Source organism: Mustela nivalis, assembly GCF_964662115.1.
Source record: "Mustela nivalis genome assembly, chromosome: 13".
Taxonomy (NCBI): domain Eukaryota; kingdom Metazoa; phylum Chordata; class Mammalia; order Carnivora; family Mustelidae; genus Mustela; species Mustela nivalis.
The window spans coordinates 72,749,876-72,767,742 of record NC_139032.1 but is presented as its reverse complement, the minus strand read 5'-3'; the positions used below and the strand labels follow the sequence as shown (position 1 = coordinate 72,767,742).

Below are 17,867 nucleotides of genomic sequence, written 5' to 3'. Positions count from 1 at the left end.
GCTAGTTCCCACCTTCCCCCGCCTGGCCCCGGGAAACCAGCTCTCTGCGCAGGCGCTGGGAAAGAGGCAATCTCGCCCCGCCCCTCTCGCGGCCCGCTGCGGTGACAATCGGTCTCCCGCCAGCGTCCCGCGTAAGGGCGCGTCAGCCACTGCGTGTGTATGCTTTCCCCCGCCGCGTGAAGGCTCCTTCGTCGCAGCGCTTCGTTATTCGGCTGGCAGGGCGGTCGTTTTGAGTCGAGCACTAGGGTCTCCAGGGCTAGGGTGAGGCTTCTCAGCAGGCCCTGACCTGCAAGTACTTTGGCTCTCCTTCTTCTCCCCACTCCGCGGCCCGAACCTGGATGCCTGTATGGCTGCACGCGCCCCATCGAGGGACAAGTTTTCCTCGGCGGATACCTTATGCCAGACGCCGTCCAGCATCGCATTCGACTATAGCAAGGAATCTGGACTAAAGTCCCCCGGGCCCTATTATAGACCTGTGATGAGCGGCTGCTTCTGGATCAATAGCCTGGGGGAGGATGCATAGTTAGCGAAGGAACTCCCAAACTCTGTGCAGGAGTAAGGTGAATTCTGAAATCTAGTACTGCGGGGTTTTGTTTGGTTTGGTTTAAGTTTAACTTAAATTCCAGTTAACACATAGTATATATAATAATAGTTTCAAATGTGCAATATAGTGATTCAGCACTTCATAGGACAGCAGGTGCTCATCACAAGTGCTCTCTAGTATTGTTTTTCACGGTATACCTGACATTACTCAGCTACCCTAATGAACCGAAGATTGGCATATCTTTAGGGAGACGTGAAGAAACTGTGTTTTGAATTGGTAGAACAGGACAATGAGATGCTTACATGAAGACCAGTTAAAAAAAAAAAAAAAAAAGACCAGTTAAACTAGCTTGAAGATGGGGTGTGTGCACTCTCTTTACTGCAAGCCCTAAATGGTCTTGTTTAATCATGTATGTTGTCAGTCTCCTATAGGCAGTTGAACTGATGATCTATGATATTGTCCTTAGAGACTCCAGAAGAACTTGTTTATTCAACAAATAGTAGCACCTAGTGCATGCTGGTCACTGTATGTAGACATACAGCAGGACAAAAAAAGACAAGGTCTGCCTATGTGAGAGGAATGAGTAGACAATGTGTTAGACTGTTGTAGATATTGGGTGTTTCAAAAAGAGCTAAAAGGGGCTATTAGATGAAAAGTTTAACTCTCCACTCAAGAAAGTGAAAAGACAATCTACAGAATGGGAGGAAATGTTTGCAATGATATATCCAATAAGGTCTAGTATCCAGAATAAAGAACTCTTACAACTCAGCAACAAAAAGATGAACAAACCAACTAAAAAGTCAACAGGGGCTCCTGGGTGGCTCATTTGATTAGCCCTCTGACTCCTCATTTCAGCTCAAGTTATGATCTCCACGTGGTGAGATCCAGCCCCAATATCTGGCTCTGGTGGAGCTCGGAGTCAGCTTGGGATTCTCTTTCCTTCTCCCTCTGCCCCTTCTCTGGCTCGCACACACATTTGCTCTCTCTCATTCATTATCTCCCCCACCTCTCAAATAAATAAATATATATATATATATATATATATATATATATATATATATATATATTTTAAAGTGAACAAAGGATCTGAATAGACATTTTTCCAAAGAAGATATGCAAGCACACGAAAAGATGCCCACCAACATTAGTTATTAGGCAACTGCAAATCAAAAGTATAATGAGGGGTGCCTGGGTGGCTCAGTCATTAAGTGTCTGCCTTTGACTCCAGTCATGATCTCGGGATCCTGGGATCAAGCCCCACATCGGGCTCTGCTAGGAGGGAAACCTGCTTTTCCCTCTCTACGTGTCTCTCTCTTTAAATCTTTTTTAAAAATCTAAATCTTTAAAAAAAAAACTATAATGAGATTCTACTTTATATATACTAGGATAGCTATGATAGAATATACAGAAAATAACAATTGTTGGCCAGGATGCGGAGGAATTGGAACCCTCATACATTGTTGGTGGAAATGTAAAAAGGCATAGCCACTTTGGGAAACAGTTTTGCACCTCCTCAGAAAGTTACAATTACCACCTACTGGATATCCACATGCAAAAGAGCAGCCCCACTTTTTGATATATCCCCAAGAGAAATGTAAACATGTTCAGGAGAACCACCAGATGGCACTATCCTTTTAAAATTCAAAATTATATATAAAGCAAAATGTCAATTTATTAACAATATTATGATATACTATTATAATCTGAGTTGGATTAAGGCAAAAATAGCATAAAGTTCTATACAGGACTCCCATAAAGGAGAAATATTTTAAATTTTAAATTCCTTAATGAAAATTTGTATTTTATAAAAAACACATCATTAAAAACAAGATGTGATACTCGAATTCCTCTTATTTTATTATTTAAATTAATTATTAATTAATATTACCAATATTAAAAACTAATTTTGGGAACACCTAGGTGGCTCGGTAGGATAAGTGTCTGCCTTCTGCTCATGACCTTGATCCCAGGGTCTTGGGATTAAGCCCCACGTATGGCTCACTGCTCAGCAGGGAGCCTGCTTCTCCCTCTCCCCTGCTTGTGCTCTCTGTCTAGTAAATAAGTAAAATCTTAAATAAATAAAATTTATTAAAATAAAAAATAAGTAGTTTTCAAATGCATGGCAAATTGAAAATGCAGACAAGTTGAAATATTAAAAGATATGACATTGGGGGGTGCCTGGCTGGCTCAGTTAGAAAAGCATGTGACACTTGATCTTAGGGTTGAGAATTCAAGCCCCATGTTGGATGTAGAGATTACTTGAATAAAAAAAACTTAGAAAAAAAAGGTATGACACTGAGAACAACTTTAATCTGAAGTTAAATAAGAACTCTTCTAACATAAGTATATATATATATATATATATATATATATATATATATATTTTTTTTTTTTTTAAGACTTACTTATTTTATTTTTTGAGAGAGAGGAGGGACTGAGGAAGAGGGAGAGAATCCTCAAGCAGACTCCCCGCTGAGCAGGGTGCCTGACACAGGGCTTGATCTCAGGCCCCTGAGATCATGATCTGAACTGAAACCAAGAGATGGATGCTTAACTAACTGCGGCCCCCAGGCATCTCAAGAGTATCTTTTTTAGGGGCGCCTGGGTGGCTCAGTCATTAAGCATCTGCCTTTGGCACAGGTCATGATCCCAGGATCCTGGGATTGAGTCCCGCATTGGGCTCCCTGCTCGTCTGGAAGCCTGCTTCTCCCTCTCCCACTCCCCTTGCTTGTGTTCCCTCTCTCACTGTCTCTCTCTCTCTCTCTGTTAAATAAATAAAATCTTTAAAAATATATATATATGTTTTTAAAAGTGTATAATGGGGGCACCTGGGTGGATCAGTGGGTGAAAGCCTCTGCCTTCGGCTCAGGTCATGATCCCGGGGTCCTGGGACCCAGCCCCACATCGGGCTCTCTGCTCAGCGGGGAGCCTGCCTCCCTCTCACTCTCTGCCTGCCTCTCTGCCTACTTGTTCTCTCTCTTTGTCAAATAAATAAACTCTTTTTTTTAAAAAAAGTATATAATGCAGTAACATTCAAGTTTGTTGACCACACCACATAAAGAAATTTCTTAAAGAATATTCATTTGAGAGAGAGTGAGAGCAGGGGAGGGGCAGAGGGAGAGAGAATCTCAAGCAGACTCCTTGCTGAGCATGGAGCTCAATGTAGGGTTAGATCTCATGACACTGAAATCATAACCTGAGCCAAAACCAAGGGTCAGACACTGAACCAACTGAGCCATCAGGCACCTGACAAAAAAAGTTCTTTTTCATCTAGACCCAGTACACAGAGTTTTTTTATTTTATTGAATCTATTATGTTCTATCAAGTTGATCATAACCTACTAAATTTTTTGATGATTCATTAATGGATCATAACCTATTATTTGGAAAACACAGCTTTAGTGTGTTGTTACTTACCATTTACTTACCATGGTCATTTTTCAACTTGCCTTTTTAAGTATTCTAAGCTTCTTCATTCAGATATGAAATTACTAATGAATGGTCAGAGGGCAACAAACAATGCAGATGCTTTCAATGCAGATGCTTTAAAGTCACAGCTCTTGATACTTTCCATTTCTTTCACCCACAAGACAGCTCATCCTGGTCCAGGTTAAATGGAAGAAATCCCTGGGGTTTTGAAGGTATGGCAGTTCTTCTGATAATGTACCAAATCTTCCCCATAGGACTGCTAGCAGTACCTTTTGCTGCTCAAAGAATTATTCCCAGTCACTATTTTATTAGTAACTGTTGGATATTAACCTCAATGCTATACTTTAATGTCTTTATCTTCCTGATAACACGTGACTATAACAATCTAGAGAAAGTGAAAATTTCCCTCTTAATATCATCCTTTGGAAATAATCATTGTTAATATTTTGGCATGTATCCTTTAAGACTTTGAAATTTAATATAGGTTTTGATTATTTGTAAATCCTAGGGAAGATTATGTATACCAATTGTTTTGGATACTGTTTTTGTTTTCCTTAATGTATTATAGACATCTTTCCAAGTTTACACCTAAAAGTTTATTTTGACTTGTTATTTATTTATCTTTAAAATATTTTAAAGATTTTAGAGTGAGTGCAAGCTGGGGGACGGTCAGGGGGAGAGGGAGATAGAGAATCTCAACCAGAGCATGGAGTCTGACACAGGGCTGGACCCCAGGACCCTGAGATCTTGACCTGAGCTGAAATTAAGAGTCAGATGCTTAACCAACTAAGCTACCCAGGAGCCCCTACCTTGACTTTTTAAAAACAGGTGTGTAGTTTTCTTTCACATGATTATACTGAAATTAATTTTACCATTCTCATTTGTCATGGAAATTTTAATTGTTTCAACATTGTCTCTTTTATTAACAGCCTTGCAATAAAAACTTCTGTGCATGCGTAATTGTTCACCACTCATTTTTCTCCAAAATACATTCCTAGAAATGAGACTGCTCAATGGATATGCAAAATAGTTTAGCAAGGTTGTTATTGATATAGTTGACCCTTGAACAACACTGGTTTGAACTATGTAGGTCCACTTTACATGGATATTTTTTGATAAATACAGTATAGTGTTATAAATGTATTTTCTCTTCCTTATGATTTTCTTTTTTTTAAGATTTTATTTATTTATTTATTTATTTGGGAGAAAGAAAGCACGAGTGAGGGAGAGGCAGAGGCAAAGGGAGAAGCAGGCTCCCTGCTCTGTCCTGATGCAGGACTCAATCCTAGTACCCCGGGATCATGACCTGAGCCAAAGGCAGACACCCAGCTAACTGAGCCACCCAGATGCCCTCCTTATGGTTTTTGTAACATTTTCTTTTCCCTGGCCTATTTTAAGAACACAGTATATAATACATAGAACCTACAAAATATGTGTTAATAGACAGTTAATGTTATTGTAAGGCTCCTGGTCAACAGTAGGCTATTAATAGTTAATTTGGGGGGAGTCAAAAGTTACACACAGATTTTTTATTATGTGGGCATCAGTGCCTCAACCCCCTCATTGTTCAAGAGTCAGCTGTAACTTAGACCAGTATTTCTCAACCTTGCCACCATTGACCTTTTGGGTTGGATAATCCTTTGTTGTTGGAGTCTGTCACATGTATTGCAGTATGTTTAGCAGAGTTCCTAGTCTGGGGGCACCTGGGTGGCTCAGTGGGTTAAAGTCTCTGCCTTCGGCTCAGGTCATGATCCCAGGATCCTGGGATCGAGTCCTGCTTCGGGCTCTCTGCTTGGCAGGGAGCCTGCTTCCTCCTCTCTCTCTGCCTGCCTCCCTGCCTACTTGTGATCTCTGTCTGTCAAATAAATAAATAAAATCTTAAAAAAAAAAAAAGAATTCCTAGTCTGTACCTCTTAGATGTGATAGCCCCCACTCCCGTGTATGTATGTTTAAATATATTATATAAAATTTACCATGTTAACCATGTTAAAGTGTATCCTTAAAGTACGCTCACATTGTGGTGCAACCACCACCACCATCCAAGCCCTTCCAGTTTTGACACTCCAGAAATTGCTGAATGACCTCTGGAGGGCAAAATTACCCTTGTTGTTTACACCATCACAGAAGTAAATAAGAAGCCAAAAATGTAATGTTATTAAAAGGAAAATGAGAAGCTGAAGAGCTGTAATAGAATAAACAAAACTAAAAAAGACATTACAACTAAATGAAACACATGATCCTAGACTGGTTTCTATACAGAAGAAGAAAATTTGCTATAGCACAATTGACAAATTGGAATATGTACCATAGGTTAAAGTACTGCATCAATTATAAATTTCCTGAATTTGATAACTAGTGGGGTTATGCAAGAGAAGGTCTGTGCTCCCAGTATGAAGTTTTAAGGAATAAAAGGAAATTAATACCTACTCTCAAGTGTGTGTATTTGTGTGTGTGTTGTGTGGAGAGAGAGAGAGTACGCTAAAACAAATGTGGGAAAATGTTAAAAATTGGTGATTTAGAGTTAAGATGTATGAGAGGTTTTTTTGGTTTTTTTTTGTTTTTTTTTTTTTGGTTACAACTTTACTTTCCTGTAAGCTTGAACTTAATTCAATCTAAAAAGTTTTATGTTTTGTTGTAAGTGAAAGAAAATTCTTATAACTGAGATTATTTCTTGCCTGCCCATGCTTTTCAACTCCTTGTCCTTGCTAATTTTGCTCATCTATGCTTCAGAAAAGTTTAGAATACAGTTTAGAACAAAATCTTCATTAGTCTAGGTTAGTGGTTCTTAAACTTTAATGTGCACCAGAATCAACTGAAGAGCTTTGTAAAACACAGATTAATGAGCCTGACCTCCGAAGTTTCTGATTAACTAGGTCTTAGACAGTGGAGTTGAAGAATTTGTAGTTGTAACGAGTTTCCAGGTAAGGCTAATGCTGTTGGTTGCAGTCCCAAAAGGTGTAGGCTGGTAGTTCTCAACCTGCTTGCAAATCGGAATCACTTGGGGATCTTTTCAAAATTTTGATGTCTGGGCCTTATTCCCAGAGATTCTAATTAAGTTGGAATGGGATACACATAGGTGGTATTTTTTTTTTAAAGCCCCTTAAGTAGTTCTAATATGCAGTCAAGATTGAGAATCACTGACCTTAGTGTAATCCCATTCCCCTGACCCATACATTGATTAGAAGTGGACATGTTTGTTATCTAGTTTTAGCAAATGTGAGGTCTGCTAAGAAATTTTCTTAGTGTTTTGACTGAGAAAGGTGGCTTAGTCTTTTGAGTATCTGATTCTTGATTTTTGGCTCAAGTCATGATCTCAGCATCATGAGATCAAGCCCTGTGTCGGGCTCCGCCTCAGTTGGGAGTCTCCTGGCGATTCTCTTTCTCCCCCTCCCTCAGCTTCTCTCCAACTCTCATGTGCTCTCTTTCTAAAATCAATCAATCAATCAATCAATCAATCTTTAAAAAGAAAGAGACCACAGAATAAGTTGCCTCTTTTCTTCTAGATGTTAATACGGGCTGTGATGCTTGGAACAGCTGCATTTATGTTGCATCACAGGGAGTATTGGTCTTTCCCTTTCCTGTGACTCCTTCAAAGGTGAGCTTTTTGTAACATTCATGGAAGAAAGGTTAGGGCTGGGAGGCAGCCCTCTGTACCCTCCTGAGTTTTCCACCTAGCCTTCTCGTATTCCCACTGTTCCAAGTTATGCTGTGGGGTTTCCCCACTTTCCAGGTGCCATCTTTTAGAATTCCAGGAAAGGGTTCCCTCAGTAGACAACAGCTCACTTGCATGACTGCAAGACGTGAGTGGAATGGGTATGTAGGTGTGTGGATCATGCCTTATTTCACTTTCCTGCTTGTTGGTTTATTTATTATACTACCTGCACACAACACTTAGCCAAAGATTTGAGGCTAATGTGAGGGAATTACAGATATATATATATAGATATATAGATATATATATATACACACACATATATGTGTGTGTGTATATAAAACAAGTCCTTATGCATATATATACATACCATACATACATACATACATACATACATGTTTATATATGTATATATATATAATTATGCATATACAACAATTAACTCTATACTTTATGGGATAATCGCTATGTCAGAGACTGATATTTGCCTACCTATAATGGATTCTCTGCTTCTTTTTACCCACAGTATCGATTACTGGAGGTGTCTGTATGCTGAGAAAAAAGCCTGCATCTCTCAGCCTGCCTTGTAACCAGGAGCGGCCATGTTACCAAATTATGGCTAATGAGACATAAGTGGAAGATATTGCAGTGGACTTCTGGGAAAGCTTCTTTAAAGAGATTCCAGCCATTTTGTGATCTTAAGAATGAAAACCATATGCTCACATAATAAAAGAGAGACTGGGTCTCTGATGAACATGTAATGTCATAACAGCCCTGAAACTACTACTTCTAGACTACTTTTGCAGGAGAAATTAATCCTTATCCAGTTTAAGACACTGTAATTATTTTTTGTTTCCTGTTATATGCATCTGGACCTAACTCTTAAATGATACCCTATCTCAAGGCAAAAATATCAAAAGAACATAAACCATTGCAGGTTCCCTCTCGGTGAACCCAAATCTCTAGCTTTATTTCTTGTTTTTCGTATCTGCTTTTCTCCCTAACAGCACCAATATTGTTCAAATTCCCTTCTTCAAAATTGCTTTTAGGGGTACCTGGGTGACTTAGTTAAGTGTCTGATTCTTGATCTCAGCTCAGGTCTTGATCTCAGGGTTGTGAGTGGTTTTTTTTTGTTCTTGGTTTTTTTTTTTTTTTAAGATTTTATTTATTTATTTGAGAGAGAGAGAGAAAGTGAGACAGGGAGAGCATGAGAAGGTTGAGGGTCAGAGGGAGAAGCAGACTCCCTGCCGAGCAGGGAGCCCAACGTGGGACTCGTGGGACTCGATCCTGGAACTCCAGGTTCATTATCTGAGCCAAAGGCAGTCTCTTAACTAACTGAGCCACCCAGGTGCCTAGCCACTCACCCTTGTGAGTTCTTAAAAACAATTTTTTTTTTTTTAGTTTTCCAATGCTTTTAGGAAATCCCATCCTCCACTCATACGAGTTGGTCTTACTTACATCAGGATCCATCCTCCTTTCTCAGACCATACATTTTCCCAAGTCTGAATTATTCGTTCTTTTTTAAAATATGACTTAAGCAAAAGAGTCTGAGTTGGGTGTGGGTATTCTAAGTCCAGTTCCCTTGAGCTATTTCCATCTAATTCTTCCTGGTATCAAACACACCAACATCTCCCAAAGTCAGACATTAATTCTGTGACACAATACTCTACTAGTAGTATACATAGTCTTTGTAAGGTGAGAAAGAAACTTGACTCTTTTATAATCAACATGGCTTCATACCTGCTCACTATAAAGATAGTATTTTAGGGGCACCTGTGTGGCTCAGTGGGTTAAACCTCTGCCTTTGGCTCAAGTCATGATCCCAGGGTCCTGGGATCGAGCCCCACATCTGGCTCTCTGCTCAGCAGGGAGCCTGCTTCCCCCTCTCTCTATCTGCCTGCCTCTCTGTTGACTTGTGATCTCGGTCTGTCAAATAAGTAAATAAAATCTTAAAAAAAAAAAAGATAGTACTTTATTTTGCAGAATAATATCAATTCTTTATCTTCAGGCCTTCAAACTGTGCCTAAAAGGCATTAAAAAAACAAGTTAAAACAAAACCCATTCAGGGGCACCTGGGTGGCTCAGTAGTTTAAGCCTCTGCCTTCGGCTCAGGTCATGTTCTCAGGGTCCTGGGATCGAGCCCCACATAGGGCTCTCTGCTCAGCAGGGAGCCTGCTTCCCCCTCTCTCTCTGCCTGCCTCTCTGCCTACTTGTGATCTCTCTCTGTCTATCAAATAAATAAATAAAAATCTTAAAAAAAAAAACCCATTCAAAGTTACCTTAAGAATCAGGCCATAATTGAGCCATCTATCTCTTAATGGCCACTACTTTAATACACAAAGATCAAGCTTTGGAATTACCAAATGTGTTAACTCTGCCAAATTAAATTCTTGTTGGTGTCATCCCACCATCTCCCTCTACTAAATTAAATTCTTGATTAAAGTCTCACACTCCCACTTTTCCAGGAGAAGAGAAGGTATATGAGGACTTATTATCCTCTGATAGAAGTAATCCTCCACCTCCGTGAGTGGGGGAGGGGATGGGGAGATTTGCTTTTCCAGTTACCTAAATAGCATATCTTCATAGAGAAGTGTTCCAGATTGTTCTTTTGTTTTGTTTTTCTGCTACTGACCTTTTGCTTGTTTCCCTGTTCAAGGTTGAACATTTGCCTTGTGCACCCTGTGGGATTATCTGCAGTTAAAATATATTGGGGAGGGAGAACAACAGCTCTATTCAGTTGTTTGGCGTCCCAGGAACCTTTCTACTGACCTTATAGACTATGATCTGCTTTTTGCACAGGCTAATATTCCAAGAAAAGGCAAATGAAGAAAAAGAAAATATACTCTAAACAATCTATCTGGCTCTTCATTAAACAGTTATGTCAAAAAAATTTAGAGAGGGTTTGAATTAGTGGCCAGAGTAAAGGGCTTGTTCTAGTTGCAAAATAAAATTTATAATTCCTATTGGTGTATGTCCTCAGATGCCTAAGGAGGGACTATTTGTCCCATGCAAGAGCTTTTACAATATTGGGGCACCTGGGTGGCTCAGTTGGTTAAGTGGCTGCCTTGGGCTCAGGTCATAATTCCAGGGTCCTGGGATTGAGCCCCCGCATCAGGCTCTTTTCTCAGCGAAGAGCCTGCTTCTCCCTCTCCCTCTGCCTGCTGCTCTTCCCACTTGTGCTCTCTCTCTCTCTCTGTGTCAAATAAATAAATGAAATCTTTAAAAAAAAAAGTTTACAATATTATAGGCATCTGTAATGTGTATCAACTTCACATATCTATAAACAAATGGAATATGAAAGCAGGGAAAGTAAATCAACTCAGTATAGTAGACTAACTTCAGTTCAGAGAAGAAGAGTTGTAAATAACAGGTTATGGAGAAGAAGAAAAAAAGGGGAGTTGCCCCTTTTCCTCTGCTACCCTACTCACTGCTATTTCTTTCCACCTCCCTCCTTCTTTGAAAATGCTGAGGTGAATCACATGTGAGTTGACCAGTTAGGGACAGATAGAGTAAGGGACAATCATGTTAAGAGCTGGTGAAATGAAAATCATTAATGGTTACATAACTTCCAGGGGAGAGGGAACTGTAGGAAAGTGAACAGAAATGAACCAAAACCAGAGAGGAAAATTTCATGTTTAATGAAACTAGGGAACTGCCGTAATCCTACCACAGACTATGAAGAATACCTTCCACATTGTACCCAAATTAAGGAAGTGAGATTTAATAAGCATTTCCTCTAAATAGCAACTCAGTGCCATTTTAAGAAGGTAAATGAGATAGTTATAAAGGTCCAACAGTAATCTGAAACTTGAAGAAATAAACACTAGGGACATGGATGGACCATGGAAAAATTAAGGCCACCTTGGCATCCATTCTCAGATGGCAAGGAAGGTAGAACCAAAGAAGAGAAAATGTAGCATACATTTTGATTTTCCAGAACTCAGTTTCCGGACTTATAACTGAAACTGGAAAGTGAGGGATAGCTGGAAAGTTAACAGTAAGAGATCAGTTAACAGACCCATCTGCAACTGTTGATCCAAATAAATTGAGCAGAGTAAATAAACAGTGAACTAGAAGATAAAAATCCTATAACATTCTAGAGTGAAACTCCCGAACTAAAAAAATCAATCTTAATACCAATAGAATTGAGAACCTAGAAATCAGATTTCTTTTCTTTTCTTTTTTAAAATTTAAAGTAATCTCTATACCCAATGTGGCAGTTCAAACTTACAACCCCAAGGTCAAGAGTTGCATGCTCTTCTGACTCAACCAGCCAGGTGCCCCTTAGATTTGATTTCTAATACTCTACTCTAATAAAAAGAATCAGCATTCCTTGGAGAAATGACCAATTCTTCAACTAGAGTAGGAAATAGATGAGATGAGCCTGGAACATCTTATAGTGGCAAAAAGCTAGGAAGTGCTGAAAAATGAAAACAAAAACCAAAAGACTCCCATTGAAGGAGGTATGTCAAAGGAGCATAGAAGTCAACTGAAAGACCTCCCAATGGCTAAAGCTGGAAAAATCTGGGCAACAAAATAAAGTGGTTGTAACCAAAGTAAATATTTGAGTCTTTACTGATATAAGTATATGATTGAGTAAATAAATAAATGTGGAAAAAGAACAAAATTTCCTATGTAGAAGTAGTTTATGTAAATATTGCCCCCTGAAGAAGGTGAATAACTTCCCATTCTTTAAGTACGGGCTGTATACAGTGACATCTAGAGTTCAGTAGGAAAGGAGGGGTGGAATGACTTTACAGCTAAGAAAGCTGACAACGTCTCAGTTAAATGATCAAAGTTAGTATCAATTGTGGTACGTCATGTTGATAATACATGTTCTTTTTAAAAAGATTTTATTTTATTTTATATTTTAAGATTTTATTTATTTGAAAGAGAGAGAGAAAAAAAGAGTGCAGGGAGGGAGAGAAAGGGAGAGAGTCCCAATCAGATTGCGCTAAATATGGAGCCTGACGTGGGGCTTGTTCCCACCACCCTAAGATCATGACCTGAGCTGAAACCAGAGTTGCACGCTTAACCAACTGAGCCACCCAGGCACCCCTAAAGATTTTAAGATTTTGTTGTTAAGTAATCTCTACACCCACCTTGGGGCTCGAACTTAGAACTCTGAGATCAAGAGTCACATGCTCCACGACTGAGCCAGTCAGGTGCACCAATAATATGGACCTTTGATATGGCATGGTGAAAATGGCACTTTATCTCTGTGGTCTCTCTCTCAAAAACCTATAACCCTAGTCTAACCATGATAAAAAATAAACAAACCAGAAACACCAGACAAATCCCTGCTGGAGGACATTGCACAAAATACCTGAGCAATACTCCTCAAAACTCTCAAGGTCATCAAAAACAAGGAAAGTCTAAGAAACTGTCACAGCCCAATAGAACATGATGACTAAATGTAATGTGTCTTGGATCAAATCCTGAAGCAGAAAAACATTAGGTAAAAACCAAGGAAATCTTAATAATGTATGGTCTTTAGTTAATAACAATGTATCAGTATTGGTTCCTTAATTATGACTAATCTACCCTCCTATGTAAGATAATAATAGCAAAAACTAGGTGTTGGAACTTTAAGAACTCTGTAATGTCTTCACAGTTTTCTGTAAACCTAAAACTGCTCTAAAAAATAAAGTTTACTTTAAAAGTTTTAAAATCTTAGGGCCTCCTATAGACAAGTAATAGATTCATAAGGACTCAGGAAACATGATACCTTCTAAAAAGATTATTGAAGATATAATTCTGCTAATGGAAAGATTAATTAAAAACTATCAATGAACATTAATTCACATAGATATGAATATTCAGTTTAATGTGACAGTTATAATTCTTAATAGAAATTTTACATAATGTGAAAATGATAATACTTTGACAAAACTGACTATAACGAAAGAGTCATGAAAGTTAGGGTGAGGGTTAATTTGTTCATTTATCAGAGTGGAGTCAATAAATAACATTTTTGCTTCTGAGGAAGGGAAGCAGGCTCCCTGCCAAGCAGAGAGCCTGATGCAGGGCTCGATCCCAGGACTCTGGGATCATGACCTGAGCCGAAGGCTGAGGCTTTAATCCACTGAGCTATCCTGGCACCCCTAAGTGTATTATTTAAAGCTAAAGATAACCACTTGTGGAATTAAAACTAGATCTTCTAATTTACCAGAGGAAGTTGCCATAATTCAGATACTAAAACTGTACCAATCACAAAAACTCTAAAGCAATTTCATTTATTAAGAGTTATTAAAACAGTAATAAAAGTATTAACAAATATATTAATGTATTTAAAAATACCTTGACAAAGTATATTTTATTCTGTGAATGCAAGAATGTGTTGACATGAGAAAATTGATGACAACTTTTCATTAAAAGAAAAAAGGAGACGGGTGCCTGGGTGGCTCAGTTAGTTAAGTTTCTAACTCTTGATTTCAGCTTAGGTCATGATCTCAGGGTTGTGAGATCAAGCCCTGCATCACGCTCTGTGCTCAATAGGAAGCCTGCTTGAGATCCTCTCTCTCCCTCAACCTTTGTCCCTCCTCTTTGTTCTCTCTCTCTAAAATAATAAATTTTTTAAAAAGATAAATAAAAAAGAAAAAGCATATGATAACCTTATGGTCGATCATATATTAGCCATCAAAATCTACTTGATACATTAAATTCAATATCTACCTGATGAATTTTTTATAAAGCTGGAAATAGAAAAGGGCTTTCCTTTTGGTGCTAGTATGCCTTTTACACCAATACTTGCTAAAATTTTTACCCAAAGAGAAATAGGCTTTTGGCTAAGAGCCAAATAATAGTAACTAGCTAGAATTTAATAACATTTCCTGTTTTCATTGTATCTTTTTATTTATGATGGCCTCTTATGGCAAGAGATGCTGGCTTTCCATTTAGGACAGAGATATAAAATTTCCTTTGAAAAAAATTAAGTAAAAAAAGTGAAGTGACTTTAAGAAAAATGTTAAGTAAACAAAAGTAAATATGGTTCATGGACAGAGAAAGAATCATTGAACTGGTATTGAATGACTGAAGTTTGAGAAACTGCTCCAGGCAAATGTTTTTTTTCTTCTTTCTTTCTTTCTCTCTTTCTTACTTTCTTTCTTTCTTTTCTTTTTTTTAAAAAAGATTTTATTTTTAAAGAGAGAGAGAGATCACAAGCAGGTGGGGGGGTGGGGGGGAGGGGCGGGGGTGGGGAAGCAGGCTTCCCGCTGAGCAGAGAGCCTGACGGAGGGCTCAATCCCAGGACCCTGAGATCAGGACCTGAGCTGAAGGCAGAGGCTTAACCCACTGAGCCACCCAGACACACCAAGGAAAATGTTTCTTAAATGGGCCTCTGAATACATTGATGGAAGTCTGAGGGTTTTCTGCAAGAATGTTTCAATTTTTCACATTTGTTGTTTATATATCTAAAATGTTAGGTAATTATACTCTAGATCATGTGGTTAACTATCTTATGCTCTACCCACTGAGCTAGCCGGGCAGTTGTGTGGTTAACTATCTTACAACCAAGTTCTGTCATATAAATTTAGTGTCTACACTTGTACTTACATTTGATTCCTCATCCATTAATGTCACTTTTAACTGTGTTGGGCTAATGAGAAAAGAACAGAGAGGCTTGGTATGTAGGTGACGAATTTGATTCAGACAGTGGACAAATGATATCATGGCATGTTAAAAAATGAAGGTATAGGGGCGCCTGAGTGGCTCAGTGGGTTAAAGCCTCTGCTTTCGGCTCAGGTCATGATCCTAGGGTCCTGGGATCAAGCCCCGCATCGGGCTCTCTGCTCGGTGGGGAGCCTGCTTCCTCCTCTCTCTCTGCCTGCCTCTCTGTCTACTTGTGATCTCTGTCGAATAAATAAAATCTTAAAAAAAAAAATGAAGGTATATAGAAAGTTATATGATGCAATTGAGAGTCATTGTCACATAGCCCTCTGTAGCGAAGTTATAGCCATTCAAATATTTAGCTAATATACAAGAGTTTGGTTTTACTAGTTAAGAACATCTGTTTCGAATAGGTGGTGCCCATTTAGTACCAGTAACTAGATATTCTGAGTATCACCTATATCAGACAAGTGAAAGAAAACTTTATAGACACTTACTTGGGTTACTTATGAGAAAAAGGAAAAAAGAAGCAAGAATATAAAGAGGAGCAAGGGCAAAAATCCATTATCAGTTCTCAAGAAATGGATACCTTAAGGGTAAGTCTGAAAACATATATTCTGTGAGCTCAGGTTAGAGGAGAGGAGTTACTAGGAATATTCTACCCATTTGTGTTTAGGAAGAAACACCTGCTTTAGGCTAAGGGGTCCAATGCTTGGCATAGGGATTGCAGAAAAATCTCGCCCCTTTACATCAATGATTCTCAAATCTTGCCTCTTAGGCAAACTTTAGTAGGAATCTGCTAGAAATGCAAATTTTTCGGCCCCATCCCTGAATCAGAAATAATCAATTTCTGTTTAACAAGTCCTCCAAGGGATTCTGATGCCTATTAAAGTTTGAGCATTCGTGATCTATACTGATAATATTTTAAAATTTTCAGTGATTTAAAATGATTAGTGATTGGTAGTTAGGGGTCATTAAACTACTTCCATTTATTTGTATGTTTGAAATTTTCACAGTAAAAGTTTAAAAAAAAGCACTCAAGTAGACAGCACATTCATATATTACTTATAAAATAAGAAAATGAAAAATTGAAACTTTTTTAAAAAAATGGATCCATATAACTGAGAAATAATGGATTAGTGCTTCTAAAATTGTGGTGAAGGACCATTTTTCTCAAAAAGCTTCCAATCCTTTGTGGAGTAAGACTTTCATAAAGCCATAATAAAATTAACTAAAAATTGAAACAAAAAGACAGAATATTAATCAATTTTTTAAAATTATTAGATTCAATAGAAGTAATATTTCTCTGTCAAATTTCTGTGAGTTCTCAGACACTTTTTCTCATTCTGTAATTTTCTTCTTAGGGACTAATAACAGTTTAGAGACGAGGACCATTCCACTGCCCACACTAAATGATAAAATGATAAATAAATGATTCTCAAATTATATTCTCCAGGAATTCTGCCGCTTTGTAAGCCCATAATAGCATTACAAAGTAATAATTATTAATAACTGTAAACATATTGAGCATTACCATAGGCCAAACATCATTTTAAACCTTCCCCAAAATCTGTAAGTACTACCATTATCCCTTCTTTACAGTTCAAGAAGCTGAAGCATAGAGAGGTTAAGTAACTTATCCGGGTTTATACTTTTAGCAAGTGCTGGTTTATAATGTGTTAGAAACTTAATACACAAGTCAGGAAATAGGAGTTTAGGAGTGGTGGTAATGCAAGAGAAAAGCCATTGGGCGAGGATTGGGGATAGGTGGCAGCGGTGTCTCCTCTTCACCCCCATACCTGGTGTTGTCTCTTGAAGAGCGACAGACTGCACATTCCAGAATGGGTAGGCTAGTCCTGTACTGCGTCTGTTCGTTGTTTGAGGAGATGTCTATCCTACAGGCAGCTCATTAATCTTGATCTCGAAGCGATCCTGCACATAATTTAGGATCTCTGCGTCCTTCTCATCTGACACAAACATGACGGCCACGTCCATGGTACCAAAGTGGCTTGCTTTGACCACATAACGCAGGCAGGTGTTGGAATCCTCAGGCATGCCATTGTTAAAAGCAATGTTCACCAGCTTAATGTCCACACCTCAGCTGAAGTGTTGGTAGCCACAAGAATTCATCACTGAAAAAATCTTTAAACTGCTGGTACTGAGAAAGCTTCTCCTCCTGGAGCATCCCACATTGGATGGCAATGGCTGGGAAATTTGGCTCTACTAGGAGCTGGGCCAGTGCAATGCAATGCTACCAGACTTCGTGAAGATTTTAAGATTCTAAATGAGGAAATCTGGCTCTAGATCACATGACACACTATTATTTATTTTATTCAGTAGGCAGAGGTATTCCACTACTTAACTCAGTGTCCTTTTCCTAGTTATTTGATAACTAAATTTGGTGAATGGAATTCTTTTTGTGGGAGTTGGGGGGGTCTCAGCTTGAATATAAACAGGAACAAATATACTTAAATGTATCTGAAGGGATATATTGACCTCTGTTTCAAGATACCTACTTCTAAGTGGGGCCAAGGAATCTCCTAGTTTAAGAACCCACCTTCAGGATAGGGAGTCATGTGCTCCAGTGTTTTTTTTTTTTTTTTTTTTTTTTAAAGCTCTAAGGCCTCATGTTTAT

General features: G+C 38.5%; 1 long non-coding RNA gene across 1 annotated transcript; it reads left to right on the top strand.

The window, feature by feature from the left end:
* The first annotated feature begins 59 nt into the window (after positions 1 to 59).
* On the top strand, positions 60 to 8,385 carry LOC309847128. Its single transcript, XR_014302329.1, has 3 exons — positions 60 to 261; positions 7,476 to 7,567; positions 8,151 to 8,385. It is a non-coding gene; the product is annotated as an uncharacterized lncRNA (long non-coding RNA).
* The last annotated feature ends 9,482 nt before the right edge of the window (positions 8,386 to 17,867 follow it).